Genomic DNA, 17980 nt, shown 5'->3' with positions numbered 1-17980 from the left:
TGACATTCTATTTTTCATACTATAGCCTTAATACCTGGGGTGTGTTTCACATTTACAACCCGTCTCCATCAGACTGGCCACATCCAAGTCTCATCACCCACGTCTCCGAGTCGTGGTCTCACAGTCTTTAAGGCTGCTGTGTTGGCCAGCTCAGCTTTCAGCCCACAGGGTTGAGATGAGACTCCCCAACCCCAAAACAGTCTACAAGGCAGTGCTCTTGGGGTCCAAAGCTCCGGTCAGGAGGATTCCTCATGCTGTGGGATGCTGAGATCCCTGAACTAGGGGGAATGAGGGAGGGACCAGAAAGCTGTGTCCACTGCACCAGCCGCATGCTCGACTTAGTGCTCTTGAAAATCTTAGTGATTTTTAAACAGAGGACCTCACATTATCATTTTGTACTGAGCCTTTCAAATTATGTAGCTGATTCTGCCTGTGACGAATCTTGTTGTTTTATTGCTAATTGTCTGTCTTTTTGCTTTTTTGTTCGACTTCCTGGGGGCTTCCCTAAAATTTTATCTGAACCCTTCCGTTGACCTTGCACGGTAGCTGTCATACTGTTTTAACCTCCAAGAGGTTTTTTTGTCTATCCTCCGAATACTCCTTTCCTTGTGGCATCTTTTTTTCAGGTATGCAGTATCTTTTTTCCCCGGCGCCTGAGAATTATTGATAGTTTCTTAAAGTTTCCTGTAGTGCCCCATATTTTCTGTTTTGAGTTCTTTTTTTTTTTTTTTGCTTTCTGTTTTGTTTAGGCTAAATATTTTATGTTAGAGGTAAGAGGAGCTGCATTTGGTTTGGAAAAGACTAAAGAGTTTTTCCCTTTGAGGTAAGAGACAAAGAGAAGATGGGAGATAATATAAATATTTTTAAGGGCAAAAGAGGCAGCACCAAGGAAGCTCCCAGGAGGCGAACTTCATCTCTGGGAAGTAGGAGAATTTGTTTTCCAGACTGTGAGGTATTGTAAGGGCAGGAGCTGAAGATCAGAAGGAGACATTTGCAGTATCTGCAATGCAGGAATCAACAGATGTTGAAAGCATTAAGTTGCAGGGAGGGCTCATCCAAAGTCCAAGCATTAAAGTTTGCCGCTGGCCCGATCAGCCCCCAGTGCGGTGACCTCCGTGAGTCTGGGCCGGGTGAGGTGCCACACGAGAAATTCACCGAGGGTGTCAGCCTGGACTGAGGTAAGGGGCAAAGAGGAGAGGGGCGGCAGCGGGGTGAGAGTGTGCCAGAGGGAGCCCTGATAAGATGGGGCACTGAGGGAGACCCTGCTCCCAGCTCTTCAGGCAGCCGGCGGCTGTTGTGCAGTCCCGAGGGAGTGAGAGAGCTGGTTGGGGCCAAGAGATCACAGGGATGTCAAACAGTGCTGCAGCTGGGAATCAGGAGGCACCATTCCTGTCCCCGCGCGGCTGGACCTGGGAAAGGTCACGTACCCAGTCGGCTGCATAACTGTGAATCGAGGAGGCTGGCTTTTGATCTTATCTCTTTCACCTTCAAATCCAGCAGCCCTAGAACAGACTGCAAAGAGGGGCTTTTCAGTTGCAACATAGAACAGGGTCCTGTGGAGAAGCCCCTTGCACGACGAGACGTTTACACGGAAAACTGCAGTATGAAACTCGGGGCAACGCGGGGCCGGCTGCAGAGCCCGCTCGGGGAGCGGACGTGGACCATTACATCACTCCCCGGTTCTCCCGCACAGGCCCGCACGTGCCGACCACAACCGCCAGATGGCGCTGTCGGCCCAGGAGCCGGCGCCTTCGGGCCGGGAGGTCCCGGGAAAACCTGACCTGAATCTAAAACTTCACCGCATTTAATTCAAAAGCAAAACAGCAGGAAAACGCTGCGCATCCCAGGGAGGTCAGAGCATAGCATCTCACGGTACTGCGAGGCCCACAGCCGAGCAGCAGTGGCTATTCAAAGCCTGATTTTAGGAAAATGACTTCGAAATGCAGAGCCCGGGGAGCAGGCGAGCGCGGGCGGGCGCTCCTCCCCGCAGCCCCGACGTGGAGCCTTCCCGCCGCCGCGGCTGGCGGCGCGCGCGGGGGTGGCGCGCTCCGGGGGCCCACGCAGCGTCTGTGCGCGCGGGGCCCAGATGGCCGGGGCTGCAGAGGCCTCCAGAAACCTGCGGCTCTGCCGCATTTCTCCGACTCTGGCCCCCGCGCTCCCTCGCCCCGCAGGATCGGGGGCTGCAGCGTCTGCGGGCTCTGGTCACCCCCGCGCCCGGAGGGGCGGTGCGCTCTGGCTGCGCCGTGGTCGGGGATCTGGTGGCCGGGGAACTGGTGGCCAGGGAACTGGTGGCCAGGGAATAGGTCCTGGTCGGGGGTGGGGAGCGGGGCAGTAGCCAGGGCCAACCCGTCTACACACTCGAGGGTCCTGGGGGCCCAGGGCGAGCTTCCCACTAGCAGTTTGGAGAATAACCAGGGTTCTCAGGCGGGCCGAGCCCACCGCGCATCCGGGGTCGCGCGGCCGCTTTAACGCCCTCCTGCTCCTGCCGGGGCCTGTGCTGCGCGCGGATCCGGGGCCGTGGGCCAGGGCAGGCTGATGAATTTTTCATCGCAGTTCACTTGGCTGTGGATCAGAAGGCGGCCTCCAGCGCAGGGGTCCTGTGGGACCGCCCTTCCCCCGACCGCGCTATTGCTGACCCGGGAGAGGGGCCATCCCTCACACCAGTGCACCTTCTGGTCCCTTTCCCGTTTTGATCTCCCGAGGAAAGCTGGAGGCCGGGGCTTCCGTGGAGCCGGGCCGGGGGAGGGGCGGGGCGTTTGCGGGAAGCCCCCTCCGGAGTCACATCCCAGCCCTGCAGGAGCTGCCGGCCACCTGCAAAACCGACTCACAAAGTAAGGGCCCAACAGTTGAACGAAAATGTGCGAGGCTGTGTGTGGAGGGCCTGCTAAGCGGGACTGTGAGCAGCTCGCGGGTCCAGGGGAGGGGTGGGCTGCGTGGAGGAGGCAGCAAGGGGAAGGGCAAGGCAGACATACAGAGGCGGGATTGGGAGGGCCTCACCTGGAGTGGGGATGGGAGGGAACACGGCAGGTGCTCCTCAGACCACCCAGCCACAGGCAGACCCACCAAATGTCTGGAACCCGCATTTTCTTAAAGCCCTCCCCTGCCTCCCCTTATATAAAAATACAGACATACAGGGGGAAATCACTATCCAGAGAAAAATTCTTTTTTTTTTTCAGGGATAGGGGGGTGGTTCTGGTGTTTTTTGCCATGTGAACTTTTTTTTCACATAATTGTTAAAAATACATACATAAATGCATGGTGTATGGTAAAATTTTTACATGTAAGTATTTAAAAACATGATTTCTAATGATAAAAAGTATACATCTTTGTACATGTTTGGAAAATAAGGGAATAAATGAAGACAAAAATAAATATTCCCCCAGATTCCAAGCACATCATAACCCTTTTGGTGTGTTTCCTTCAAATGTTTTTTTCTGTGCCTGTTTAGTTTAGTGGGGACCATGCGATACCAACTTTCGGACGCGGTCAGCGTGCAGACAAAAGAAGGCTGTGTGAAAAGGGTTGCCTGATCTCCAGGCGGACAGCATCTCAGGAGTTCTGAGTGCTCCTTTGAGCTACCCCAACCCACTCCCCCAAAACACCTGAGATGCGAAAGCCCGCGGGTGGGACTCACAACACTCCAAAAGCATCCGCGGAAGTCCCCTTCACAGAGAATCCCACTTTCCCGCTGCTTGCCGTCTGTCTGTGGGAGGGCTCGAGTTCTGAAATCTCCTGTCAATCACCAGCTCAGGAAATCCATGCGGACACTGCTTTGGAGCTGACCTCTTTCTTTTTGGTGTCTTGCTCACAATAGAAATGTAATTCATTGGGACACCCGTGACGAACACGAATCAGGCTCACCTAAGAGTTTTCCTCCAACACATTAAATGCAAAAAGAAGGTGGAGCAGCATCTACAGAATTTTTAGGAAAAGGTGTTTGTGAACCAAGAATTTTGTTCTGCATCGTATTATCTTTCCTATTTCAAGCCAACGGAAAGACATTTTCCATTAAGTAAGAAAATAGGCCACCTGGTACATTTCTTGGGGAAAAAAAGACTGGAAGAGGATTTCCATTTCTGGCTGTGAAGGAGCAGTTTGTATCAGAATCACCTTCGTGCTGAGGAACTGGGAAGCGGAACAAAAGAAAATGGAAAGTAGTCAGAGAGCATCAGAGACAGTGAAGGTAGCCAGGATTCAGAGGGCCAAGGTGTTAGGAGTGAGATGCGCTGAAGTGAGGCCTTCCTTTCCAGCTGCCCTTCTCCCCTCTGGAGCATTTGCTGGTTCAGCCTCTGTCACGGGGTGTGGACCCCAGATGGAAAGTGACGGCTCAAAGCTTGCCGCAGTCAAAACGATTGGAGTGGAGGGTGCAGGGTTGCTAGGGCATGATGGGCCGCTCACCTAGAGAAAACAGAACCAGAGAGAATTGGGTCTGTGGGCAATTTCCCTTCAAGACATTCCCTGATCCCTCAGCTGTGCCTGTGAAGGGGGAAAGGCCAAGAAGCTAAAAAAAACCACCTGCTCAGAGACTTGAAAGCTGAGTAAAGATGCTGGCACACTCCTGCTGCTAGGATGCTCACGAGATGCCTGTGCCCCAGTGCAGGTGATGCCCATGAGACAGCCGGGTCCCCGGTGCAGGTGAAGCCCATGAGACAGCCGGGTCCCCGGTGCAGGTGAAGCCCATGAGACAGCCGGGTCCCCGGTGCAGGTGATGCTCGTGAGACATCCGGGTTCCTGCTCCAGGGGATGCTCGCGAGATGTCCGTGCCCCAGTGCAGGTGATGCTGGTGAGACATCCGGGTTCCTGGTCCAGGAGTTGCTCATGAGACAACCAGTCCCTGGCGCAGGAGATGCCGTGAGGAGCTCTTGGCTCACGGTGCTGGGCAGACACAACTCTCAGTTCAGACCGTCAAGGAGGAGGAGGAGAAAGTCCTGTACACAACTCACACGTCAGTTGAGGCTCCGAAGACAAAGCCACGGGAATCGGCAAAAAGCAAGAGGGCAGCCCTCACATGACGTCCAGCACGAGCTCACAAGGCCTCAGTTTCTGCTGGGGTGCAGGCCGACTGCCTTCGTGTGTTCTCTCTTCTGCCGCGAGCAAATTGAAGCCTTCTGGAGGAAGATAACCTGTGCAGTGCCTTGCATTCAATGCAGGTATCTTGCATTCAACCAGCCAAGGAATCTGAGGGGTAAGAGACACTGGCTGCCCAGCTGCTCCCCTGCCCTCCCCTGCCAGCCAGCTGACGGTCTGCCTCCTGATAACGTGTTAAATAAGTAACCAGAATTTTGTGCTTTCCCCACTGGTTAATATCGGTGAATGCTGAGATGTGTCGGTGTCTGCCTTTAGTAATGGAAAGCGCCAGACGGAATCGAAAGAACAGGGGTTTCTGACAGCTGCTAAGATGTAAGGCTTTGGGGGTAAAGTCATTTAGTCTTTATTTTGAGGGGTTTCTCACAACAAGGGTCTCAGCCCAACCGATCCCTGAGGTTCAGCGGTTACAGTGGAAGTTGCATGGAAACATTCGGTGACAGCGACAGCATTCCTGTGAGGGGGGAAGTGCCTTTGTTTTAGACAATAACGTGATGAATCACACGGGGTTAGAAGGAGAAAGGGAACGAGAGCTAACTGTTGTGTGCTGGAAATAAACTGACCTTGGTATAATGCTGGTGTTGCGGGGAGAGGGGCGTGGGGGTGGGAGGAAGAGGGAGGGACGCTGGCGGGACGCCAAGGGACGGAGCTGCATTGGTGTTGGTGTAACCAGCAGACAGCCCATAACCAGGCGGCCACCAGTGGGGTGGGAGCAGCGTTGCTGCTCTATCCGGTTCCGGCCCAGTTTCTGGAGTCTGCGTGGCTGTGGTACGAGTGCCTTTGATCTCCCCCAGCCTCTGGCAAAGCCCGCCACGTGGACACTGGTGTGAACAGACGTCGCACTTGACCGCTTGCTTGTGGAGTTTTGTTTTGTGTGAAAATGAGGGAAAACACCATTTCCATGTGTGGATTGGTTTGGTACAGAGCAGAGACAGCGTGCGGGGGCTTGGATGTGACTCACGCATACAGCTCATTCAGTAGGAACGAGGGGCTCACGGCCAAGGGGAGCCACGGGGATATAAGGCCCCCCCGGGAGGTCACGTAAACCTTTGGCAGGACATCGCCGTCCACAAATCATGAGACTGTTCAGGCCAAAGGAATGAAAAGATCAGGGTGGCCTCCAGCTCTCGCCAACCCTCACAGCCTCTCTGTCCATCAGAGCCGTAGACTTAGCGGGCTACTGAGAACTTGGAACAGTTGTTTATATAATATTTATTTTGCTGTGACAAGCCGCTTTGTGTTATTTGGAGCAATTCCGCACGTGCATTTTTCTCGACTTCTAATTGGTATCAGTACAGAGATGTATAAAACCCTTCATTTGGTCACATATGTTTTTACCTGGTTCTTTATGGGTGTTTGTGGAGGGAAACAGTCTGAGTTTCAGACACGTGCTTGTATTTACAAGTGAGTCAAAGGTTAAAACCAGATCCTTTCCCTGCAGAATGAGCAGCAGTTGCATTGGTGGTGTTTGTTATCCATGGTGCTCATTGTTTGCCTCGGCAGCTTAACAAGGTGCTATTCAGCAGAAACAGGGGAAAATGCAAAACTGTGACCTCCTTCGAAAAGGGCTTGAGATGGACCTAAGTTATCTGAAAATTTCCTCTTAGCAATTACATCCGCCATCCAGTATTCCCCTCATTACTCTAAAATGAAAAGGCAAAAAAAAACCTCATGATTAACTGTTTACTTTTGAATTTGCCTGAAAACTTGTTTGTGAGGGCTGTGAAAACAAGAACACCTCTGTCGGGACTTCTGCCCACTGAGCAGCAGAGCAAGAGCAGTTGAAGGAGGAGAGGGGGAGGGGGCCAGGGTGTCAGCAAGCTTTCAGCTGCTCGGGTGGCCGAGCCTCCGGCCTGCGAGGGTCGCGTCTCCAGGAGCTGGGAGGGCATCGGAGTGAGGAGGGGGCTGAAGGACCGAGCAAGGCGCCCCTAGTTCTCCAAAAGGGGATTGAGGTAGATTTCTGCTAACCCGTCCCAGTGACCCCATCATGTTCCCTTTTTATTTCATTTTAAAAAACAGATTCCATATTGTCACATGCCATGACTTTTTAACCAACGTTATATGGTAGCCATGAGTGGAGAGTCTGGGGCCAGGGTGATTGGAAATTTCAGCTCTGCCACATGTCACCTGTCAGACCTTCAGTAATGCAACATCTTTGCACTTCAACTTCCTCATCTACAAAATGTGGATAATAATAGCCCCTTCCTAGGGTTGTTGAGGGGATTACAGAAGTTATGAAAAAATATTGCACCGTGACTGACACATTGTAATACCATAATTATTAGTGTGGAAAATCCAAAGAGTTTTATTGGGTAGATTTTTTCCTATAAGCATAATTAATGCTCTGATGAACATTTATTTACAAAAGTCTGGAAACATTTCTGGTTATTTCTTCAAGATACGTTCTTAGATGTGAAAATGTTTGGTAAGAAGGTATATGCCACTTTAAGGTTTTTGAGTCTTATTTCCAAGCCGACTCCCAGAAACGCTTTCCCCACCTGTCCTGCCAGTGAAGCACGAGGCATGTCCATTGGAAAATAAATGTGTGTGTATCACAGTTTGCTGAGGTTTGCTGAGGGAATGCCGAAATAGTATTTCACTGTTGGTTTTGTTTGCATTTATTTGATTCGGGCCCTTGCCTTGACGAATGTTCTAATCCCCTCGTCTGTAATTCTAGTCCCACGTGCTCAGCCACCTCTCTTATTTCAGGCATCTCACTGGTGGATACAGATCACCAGTTTTTCCAACCATTTATCATATGAAATAGTTTCCAGAACAGGTTGTCCTGTTCTGAATGTAGTCCAGTTTGTCATCGTCCCTCTTAAAATATGGCACCAGAGTTGAACGGAAGACTCCACGTGTGGTCAGACCAGCTGTTCAGTGGCCAAGGAATAAGAGGGTTCAATCACAATGTGTTTTTCTTTTGAGAACCTGTTAGTGTGCAGTTCCCTTTGAGTGTCTATTGAATCTTGCCGTGACTCTGAGTGAATTTAGACCAGAGTAGTTTTTGGCTAAAGGATTATTTTTTTTTTAAACTCTGTTTTAAATGACTTTTTCTATCCTGCCTGTTTCATGCTGCTCTGAGGCCACATAGTGGAACTGTTATCTCCGGGCCTCCGATCCGCTACCTTATGGGCGTGGGTGCTATTAGCTGTTTTAACATCCGTCTTATAGTTTGCATCCCATAGAGCTGATAGTTAATGGATTCTCTCTATGTGGAAGGATGGAGGCACTTAAAAGAGGAGGAGAGGTAGTAGCTGGATCTGATTCCGAGAGATTTAGTTCAGCTGCCAATGAACAGCCTTGGGAAGGGGGAGAGAGGACTTTCTGGAGTTTCTCTGAATGCTCTTCTGGTTTATCAAAGAAAAGCCATTACATCTGGTGTATCGTACCATTCTGTCTTTCAAAATGCATACACCCCATGGAAGCTGACGTCCTATGCCCATTCATTTCATTACCTGCAAGACTACAGGAGGACATTGGCGGGACTGCCGAAATATTTTGAGAGAAGGTAACATGGCAGGTTTATGTGTGAAGGTGATTTACAAACTCCGTGTGTTTTATTTCATTCGTTCTAAGGTCTGGGGGCAAGTGTGACCTTTGAGGAAGCTTTAGAGAATGAACGAATCCTTCAGAACCGAGGAATGACTGTTACGTCTGAATGTTCTTGTTGGAGCTGGGTGATGAGACACACAGACTCTCAGGCCAGGGGTGGTGGTGGGAAGGTAGGAACTGCATGTGGAGTGAAGGCTGTTTGCTAAGTTGGGTATCTGACTTGGTTCTGCAAATGAAGCTTTTTAAGGGCTGCCAAGACTGTGGAATTGGAGACGGAGCACAAATGAAGAAGACAGGTAGCTTGCTGAGGCCAGTGGGCTCTGGAAGTGTGGGATGATAAGAGACACATGAAGGCATCAAAAAACAAATTCACTTGAATGAGGTTTTCCCCTGGTGGTCAACCACTGTCCCTCTCCCATGACCACTCCCTCTTCTGTCTTCAGCAGTCTAGCCACCTGGTGGCTTTGTGATTCCATGAGACGACTGATGTCTGACACTGCAAACCTGGACTGAGCTAGGTCGAAAATCTAGGGTGGGGAGGGAAGAGGGCTGGGCTTCGTAACGGAGAATTACGGTCTAGTTTAGTCATAGACTCAAACTCACCAAGCGGAGTCTGGTGGGCTTGCTCTTACGTATTCTATGCACAGAAATTATTTTCATAACAAGATACAATTATGACTTTATGTGTTGAAAGCTCCAATCAGTTCCTCAGCAAAAAATCCTAATCCAAATGGTTATTTGTAACTGTGAATAAAAATACCCTGGTTCATTGAAATAAAATTTTAAAAAATAATTTTAGTTTTTAAGAAACACAATATTAATTTTCGCTGAATGCTCCCCCGACCACGTTCTTTGGCTCAAACTCTCACGGCGTGAGCTCTGGGTCCACTTGTTCCACTGCATGGTTTCTAGTGGACACTAACTAATATTTTAAACTTTTTGGTATGGACACAGTGTCTTCGCCATAAAACTCAGTTGTTCTTTAGCAACTGCAAATGCCATTTTGTTTGTAGAATCTGGACTTTGAGACCTCAGTGTTCCCTTGCTGGCCATGGAGTTCAAAAATGTGTAACGGTGTCTCCACTGTTAGAATGGTTTACCTTGATTGTGTACCTTCGTAGATCCAAGCTGTGCTGTCAAATGAAAGAACTGAAAGACAGGAGAGGAAACACAGGGAGATCTGACAGCATCACCACGGCCCTGGGGACCCGCACTCTGGGGAGAAGCTTCCGGAACATGGTGTAGCTTCCTAAGGCAGGTCTGCTTGGAGATGCATGTCCTGGTGTTGGGTTTGCCAGAACATTCTTTTAAAAGGAGCTAGCCTCCCTGCTGAACAGGGGTGTTAATTTTTCATGGACTTACACTGTGATGAGGAGCTTGAAAAGGAAGAGAGCGCTTTCGAAAAAGAGCATTGAAACAAAATAAAAGAAGCTTTCCTCTGGTCCAAGAAAGAACATGGAGACTGTTGAACGCTGGCTTGATAGCAGAGGCAGAAGTTAAATCTGGAGCATTTTAATGCAATTAACTCTTTGGTGTGAATTTCCGGGGGAAGTCAGGCAGGATGGGCCAAGTCTAGCCAATTTAGAGCCAGACAGGAAGGTACCTGGAGGTTGAAATGGTCAAATTTCTACCCTGGCAGTAGAGTCGGCCTCACAGAGTCACCTGACCAAAGGCAGAGGTGCCCGCCATGGCCCCAGGTAGTCACTGGCCATCTGGACCTCCCATGATCCCGTTAAATGAGGAAATGCTAAAAGTTTTCTCCTGTTTTAAATGACCTGAACCTACATCAGAGAAGTTTAGCACACAGAAGAGCATTTTTTACTTTAAATCTGGATTGGAGCTGCTGTTTTTATGGAAAGTTTATTAATATTCAGTTTTTTCTTTCTGTCTCTTGATCTTACGTAAGAAAGCCATGATTTTTTTTTCTGTTTCTTAATATTTACATATTTAAAGACAAAAAGTTGGCCTAAACAACTTCTCAGCCTATCAGCATTATTTACTGTCGAGTAGCCACCCCTTGACCTACAGATGTGTAAAAGTCAAAGTCACTCGGACACTTCTTGCTTTTTGATTTTGTTTTTCTTTTTGGACCACAGGGATTCAAGGCTGGATTGATCACACTCTTCACCTGCTGGTGCGTAAGCACCTCTGGTCATGGTATTGAGGGCCCTGTGGCAGGGGGCTTCTAACATGGGCCCATGATCCCCACCCCTGGGTCCTCACCTCCTTGGGTAATGCCTCCCCCAGGAATGTGGGCTGGACCTGGTGACTAGTTCCTAGTAAACAAAATACGGCAGAAACGGGACAGTGATTCCTCACGCGGAGACCCTCTCTCCCACTCACTCTGAGGGAATGCAGGTGCCAGGCTGTGAGCTGTCCTAGAGAGAGACCAAGATGGTGAGGAGCTGAGGTGGGGGCTTGTGGCCAACAGCCAGTGAAGAACCGAGACCTTCAGTCCAACATCCCACAAGGAACTGACCTCGCTCGTCACCACGTGCATGAGCTCGAAAGCCGATCACCCCCTCTTAGGCATGCGTGGTGGTGCTTTCAGCATTTTCCCTTGAATATACGCGAGTTATGGGAAAATATATAATTGTTTGATGTGTGTATAAATGGCATTGTGTTAAATGTCTCATCCCAGTTTCCACTTTTATTTCTTCACTCTGTTTTTGAGGTTGATTCAAATTTATTACATGGGGATGGCTCATGACTTGTGGTTGTTGCAAAACATGTTACGGCTGGCATCTTGCTCATCCATCTCTAAGTGGCAGACACTTCGGCGGCCTCCAGGTACTCAGTCCCACAGAACGACGTCACCATGGGCTTCACCGCACTGTCGTCTTCTGCTTGTGCCTATTTAAGGGGAGTTGAGATGAGTGGGTCAATTCATGGATCATTAAGGACGCTTTTCGTATCCTTACTTTAATGTGGCTTAACTAGTAAGAACTTTAGTTGTCTCATATAACAAGAGTTCTACAGGACACACTGGCAGCCTGGTAATGCAATCAGGGACCCAGGTGGGTTCCATTCCTCTGCTCTGCCATCCACCATTAGTCAGTGTTCTTTCCCCAGGGTCACAGGTGTTTGCAGCAGCTCTGGGCATCACCTGCAGACATGATCACAGCCATGAAGGAGAAGAAGAAGAAGGGGAAGGAGAAAGGTTATAAGTTCCTCTGCACCTTTCATTACAGAGGGAAACTACCACAAGTCCCCTAGTAGACGCTCCCTCAGGTCCCAGTGGCTGGCGTTTTGATGCATTGCAATAGAGACCAGGAAAGCCAATGTCTGGAATTTTGGTCCCTAGAATGGGAGGTGTGATGGTTAATTATATGTGTCAACTTGCCTGGGCCACAGGGGTGCTCAGATATTTGGTTAAATCTTATTCTGGGTGTGTCTGTGAAGGTGTTTCTGGACGAGGTTAACACCTGAATCAGTAGACAGAGCAAAGCGTGCTGGCCTCCCCAGCCTGGGCGGACGCCATCCCGCCGGTTGGAGGCCCACCTGGAACCCAAGGCCAGATTAGGGGCATTTACTCCCTCTGCCTGTTTTTGAGTTGGGACAGAGGTTTCTCCTGTGCCCAGACTGGGACATACAGAATCAGCAACCCCATCCTCAGGCCTCTGGACTCGGACTGGAACTGCATCTCTGGCCCTCCTGGGTCTCCAGTGTGTAGACAGAAGATCACGGGGCCTCTCAGCCTCCACAGCTGTGTGAGCCCATTTCTTACAATAAGTTTCTCTCTATATATATCTTATTGATGCTGTTTCTCGGGGGTACCCTAACATGAGAGGGACCCTCTGCCAACAAGGAAGAGTGGGGAGGCTGTGGCAAGTTCTACTTCCTAGTGTATACAGTTGTGCCTCCATATTGAGGGGAGATTGGAATCCCTGCAGGTAGCAAAATCTGTGATGCTCAAGGCCCTTACGTTAAAATGGCATAGTATTTGCATATAACCTGTGCACATCTTCTCACATACTTGAAATCATCTCTAGATTACTTATACCTCCTACAATACAGATGCTGTGCAAAAGATATGTAAATAGAAGGTAAATAGTTGCTGGTGTGTAAGAAATTCAAATTTTGCTTTTCAGAAATTTCTGGAATATTTTTTCAAATATTCTCTATCTGCTGCTGGTTGAATCCATGGATGCAGAACCCACGGATACGGAGGACCCACAGTATGCTATTTATATTCACTAAATATTGGTCAAATGCTTCATGGGTATATCAGTCAGCTGTTGCCAAAATAATGTCACAAAACAAAAAGTCCCAAAACTCAGTGGATTAAAATAACAGTAAGTTATTATCAGTCATGCAGCTGTGGGTCAGCTGGGAGTTCAGCTGGGCTGGCCCTCGGCTTCTGGCTGGGCTTCGGTCTGTTCCGTGTGTCTCCCATCCTCCTCACTGGTGGACTTACGGTGTGTTCTCAGGGCAGTGGCAGAAGCACAGGGGGTCACGCCTAGCCAAGCAAGCACATTTCAAGCCTCTGCCCAAGTCACTTTAGTTAACAGACTATTGGCCAAAGCAAGTCATACGGCTAAGCTTAAACCCCAGGAGCGGTGAAGTGCACGGGAAGCCCGCTGTGAGACCAGACTGTCACCTGGCCAAGCCCAATGGGAAGAGGAAACGCACCCCTCCTACAGACGTGGTGGGGCGGTAGTGAATGTATTTGAACAATAATCTATATGTTGTAGTCCATATTCTCTCATACTAACAGTGCATGAGTTTCTTATATGCCAACATTGTCACCAACACTTGGTATTTACCAATATCCACATTTTTGCCAACAGAATAGGCACAAATTTGCTTTAATGTATGTGTCTCTGATTATTGGTAAATGACGCTGAGTATCTCTTCATATTCTTATTAGCTGTTTGGGTTTCCTCCTTCTCTGAATTACCGATGTATAGCCAGGGGACATTTAAAACCTGCTTCCTATATTTTTCTTGTTAATTTGTAGGACTTCCTTCTACGCTGTTGGTATGAACCCCCGGCTCATTTTAGGTGTTGCATGTCTCTTTTCCTGTTTGCCACCAATGCTTTGTGGCATTCTACACTGACCAGATAGCTTCAATTTTTTATTGTCAACATCTTTTTCACCTTATGTCTTTGGTGTGTTAGAACTCCTCCCACACATCCTAATGGTACAATATTTTTTTAAAATATTGCTTTACTGTTTTAATTTTCCTATCTAGGTTTTCAATCAATTTAGGTTTGTATTTCTGTATTTCATTAAGTAGACATATTTCTTCATGCTGTGAGTCAGTTTTCTTAACATCCGCCAATAAAACCTCCATCCTTCCCTACAGATTTCTAATGCTCTCTCTGCCATAGAACAAATTCCCACACTTACTTGTGGCTTTGTTTCTTACCTTCTTATTCTGTTTCATTGATCCCTTTGTCTTTTCTGATGCCAGCATCACCTTTTTTTCCTTTCTAATTACTTTATCTCTGAGGTATAATAATACCTAGTTGGGCAAGTTTCCTTGCTTTGTTCGTCCAGATGACTTTTCAAATGAATTTGTCAAGGTCATGCATACACAATCCTACAGGAATTTGATTGGAGCTGAATTTAATTTACAGATCAATTTGGGGAGAACTGTTTTGTTGAAACAACCTCTTTGAAAAAGAGGGAAAACAAAAAGCTCTTTGCAGAAAATGTGTGGAGAATGAGTAGGTTCTGAAGTCAACGTATTGGAACAAACCTCTTTGGGTTGAACTAGATACTCTTTCCTAAGTGTCTGCAGTGAAGCTGGGCATTTCTTAATGGACTTGACTTGTATTATCATGAAAGGAGCAAAACGCACAAGGAGGCACGTGTGTTTCCTGGAACTGTCATGGGCTGTCGGTGGGAGTAATTCGTCAACCAGAGCACTCGCCCTCCTGACTGTCTCTGATTGTCAGTGCTAGTGCTTACCCACCCAGTGATTTGTTTAGCTCTTCAAGGGCTAATACCATTTCTAGCTTTGTATTTACCATTTCATGGAGCTATTTATATCTCATCAAACTCGCCCAGTGTTGCATTTGTTTGGCTAGTTTACCTAATTATCACGCTATGTTAATGAGACCAAGCTCATTAGAACCATCTCTTTCAGAGTCTTTTTAGCTTCCTCCTAATCCTGGCCATCCGTCTTGCAAACGTGTGATTTGAGGACAAGGGAAACCTGGAGAGGGTGCTTGTAAAAGTTCAAACCCTCCACCACTCCTGGAAAACACCTCAAGTGTCACAAGCTTCCTAACGGCCTCATTTCCATATATAAAGGACAGGACCTGATCATTATCCGTAGCTCATTTAGGGTAGTTAATGAGGAGTAGGAAAAAATGAAGAGGCAAGAAAAATATAGCACAAAGGTGGCCATAAATTGGCTTAGCCATCTTTGTCCCGTGAAAGTCTATTTATCATTTTTAACCCTCCAAAAGGAGTCCAAAAGGGTGAACCATTTGAGTATTTAGTGAGATATTAAATCCAGTTCATATTCAGTGCTGTAGGTTTAAAAAAAAAGACAACACTGTTTAATGAGTGCATTTCTAACATCTAACTCAGTAAAAGGATAAACATGCCCATTCAATGTGCTATTTAAGAAAGAAATGTTTTAAATGAGCCCAGAGTTGTTGACCTTTGCTCTGTAAGTGTTCAGCAACTTTATGCTCTTCCCTTGCTTTGTCTGCACATCTCTCCTTTCTTTCCAGCCCTGGCTGGGTTCTTTTTAAAAGTCACTGTCTTCTAAGTCATGTCGTTTTAAATAACAAGACAGCGAGGTGACACATTGCAGCTTTGGAAGCGGTGAGTCAGGCCTCCTTCATAATTTCACAACTGTTAAAATCCCCGTTGGAGACATGACTAATTCCCTCTAATTCTCAAAAGTCTTCTCCAGAGAAAAATCACATCTTGTGCTACTCAAATGTCATAAAAATGGCTCCTAACTTAGCTCGTCGTGGGCCGGCCTGATAGCAGCTTGTTGCTCGGAACCAGCTGCATTGAAAGCTCTCTTCATAATTGTGTTTGAGGAACGACCAGGGTGGCGACCACTGCACAGACCCGAAGCTGAGCTTTAGCTAAAGAAATGCTCTGTGTGCCATCCAGGCAAGTGGCTTCATGCTTTTTAAGGTGCTTTTTCAAAGTCTCCATAGACGTTGTTTACGTCCCTCTGGCCTTAGCAGAGACCCGTCACATCCAGGTGACTCAGGATGCACTGCCGAATTGCTAAGAGATGGCAGAGATGGCAGAAATTTTTGGAGACCTGTGTGGTCGGGTTTCTTTTGGCAAAACGTAACCAGAGCCACCGGCCCGGGTGGCATGGCGGTTAGACTGGCCCAGAAATACTTGTCACGGCTGGTGCTCCTCGCTGCTTCACGGCGCTCTTCCTGAGCGCTCCGCTCACTTCTCACAGCGACCCCAGGAAGCAGGTGTGATTGCGCCTCATGCTGCAGCCAAGGAAGCAGGGGTGCCAGGCAGCGGGGGACCCTCACTTGTGTATAAGGAACCGAGTCTCTCTACGTGCAGACTTTGCTCAGATCACCTCTGCTTTCTTTGGTGGGCCCATTGGTCTGGTCCTGGGGTGCCCCCGGGCCTGCACGGTCTGAACGCAGGCAGTGCTGGGGGAGTTTACGGCCCTTGTTCAGGGGCTGGTGGCTGCGGAAGTAGGAGAGCCCCAGCTCCCTCCTGCCTTCCTCCCGGGCTCCCTGCCGGACTGGCTGCACGTGTCTTCTGGCTGGGCCTCTTCCCTTCACCTCCTGCCCCCCACTCCCCTACTGGCCTTCTCTAGGAACCCAGAACTTCTCCAAAAGTCTTCTGTGCCCGAATCCTCACCTTAGGATCTGTTTCTGGGGAGCCCAACTGGGACCCTTCTCTTTCCTGTGGTTCCACGGGACAGTCTTGTCTTGGAGCATAAAAACGAGATTTAGGTTAGTATGTTCAAACTAATCCATAGAAGGTGTGAGTTTCAGAACTCTGAAAAAAGGAAAGAAAACGGCTCTTTAGATGCCTTTCCTGCAGTGTGAAGCTTACCCGGAGATTCTGGAGGGTTTCGTTTGACCTCCATCATTCCAGGGAATGGCCGTGTACCATGTGGTTCTCGGTGGCTCCAGAAAGGAAAGTCAGATCTCTGTATTCTCAGGGCATTCTTTTTCCTTGATTCAGCCAGCTCATTCTTAATACTCTGTCCCCCAAACTCTACTCCACCCTTTCAGTTCTTCCTGATGCTTCTCTGTGATGTAAGAGGCCTGTCTACGTTTTACAGCAGCATGAAACCTATTAAAATGTGGGGTGTCTCCTAAGAGAAATATGACGTATCCTGGGAAGCGTTAGCACTAAGTATCGGGAGCAAGGGTCTCAGCTCCCGAAAATCTGGGGACATGGAGGCTGGGGGACAGGCAGGAGGGTCTTGGGGAAAGTGTGTGTGTTTGCGTCTGTGTGTATTAAAGGAACTGCCACCCTCCGAGCCCGGCATGGGGTGGCGAGAGAAAGAGAGGACCCACTCTCTTCCAGCCCAACCCCCGGAAGCAGCAGCGGTGGCAGCGTTTCCTCGCCGACCAGGGACGGGCCTGCGCGGGTTTCGGTGGCAGTTGATGCCCACGCTCCGGTGCACCTCAGGTCCTGGCAGTGAGTCAAGGTGGTGCAGTGGGGACAAACACTCTGTGTTTCAAGACTGAGCCCACCTCAGCGGCCCCACGGTCCTGCCCCGCCCAGCGCACTTACGCGGGTGCTGCGGGAAGGCAGGTGCATTTTACGTGTGGGGCTGGAACAGGTTCGGCTTCTCATCGTCCCTGTAACCTCTGCGCTGCGCCCTTCTGCTGTGACGGGCCTCTGACTCCTTGGATCTTTTTACTGAGACTGTGCTGAGGAAGGGAAAGCCTCGTCTAATGCAACGAGGCAGCCCTGGGTGCAAAGGGTGCTTCCCCCGAGGACTTCGGGATGTTTCTTGGATGCTGAGCTTGGGGACACGGCCTTCCCATTGGCTGACAGCCTGCCATCAGGACGGAGCCTTCTGAGGCTGCCCGTCGCCTGGGTGCTGGTCCCAAGAAGACTTGGCTTGGCTGGGGGGCTCTGACAGGTTCCGTGTGCCGCTGGCTGGGCTCCTCCTGTGCCCGGCCTGAGCCTTCTCTCCATCCTCGGGGAACCCTGGGTTCTTCTGGCTGGTTCCAGTCTGACTCTATGCCTGGTCCAAGCAGCAGGCCCCGAGTTTCCCGAGCCCTTAAACAGCTCTCGTCCGATCCACCTTTCCCTTTGTCGGTGATGCGGTGGGAAGAGTGGGAGAGACTCGACGCCAAGAGACGGTGACTTCAGAGCCTCACCTCTGCCTCTCCTGCCCGGCGGCTTTGAGCGCACCTCAAACCCTTG

The sequence above is a fragment of the Camelus dromedarius genome, chromosome 19 (genome assembly GCF_036321535.1).
Source record: "Camelus dromedarius isolate mCamDro1 chromosome 19, mCamDro1.pat, whole genome shotgun sequence".
Taxonomy (NCBI): domain Eukaryota; kingdom Metazoa; phylum Chordata; class Mammalia; order Artiodactyla; family Camelidae; genus Camelus; species Camelus dromedarius.
The sequence above is the reverse complement of the archived record's forward strand: the minus strand, read 5'-3'. Positions refer to the sequence as shown.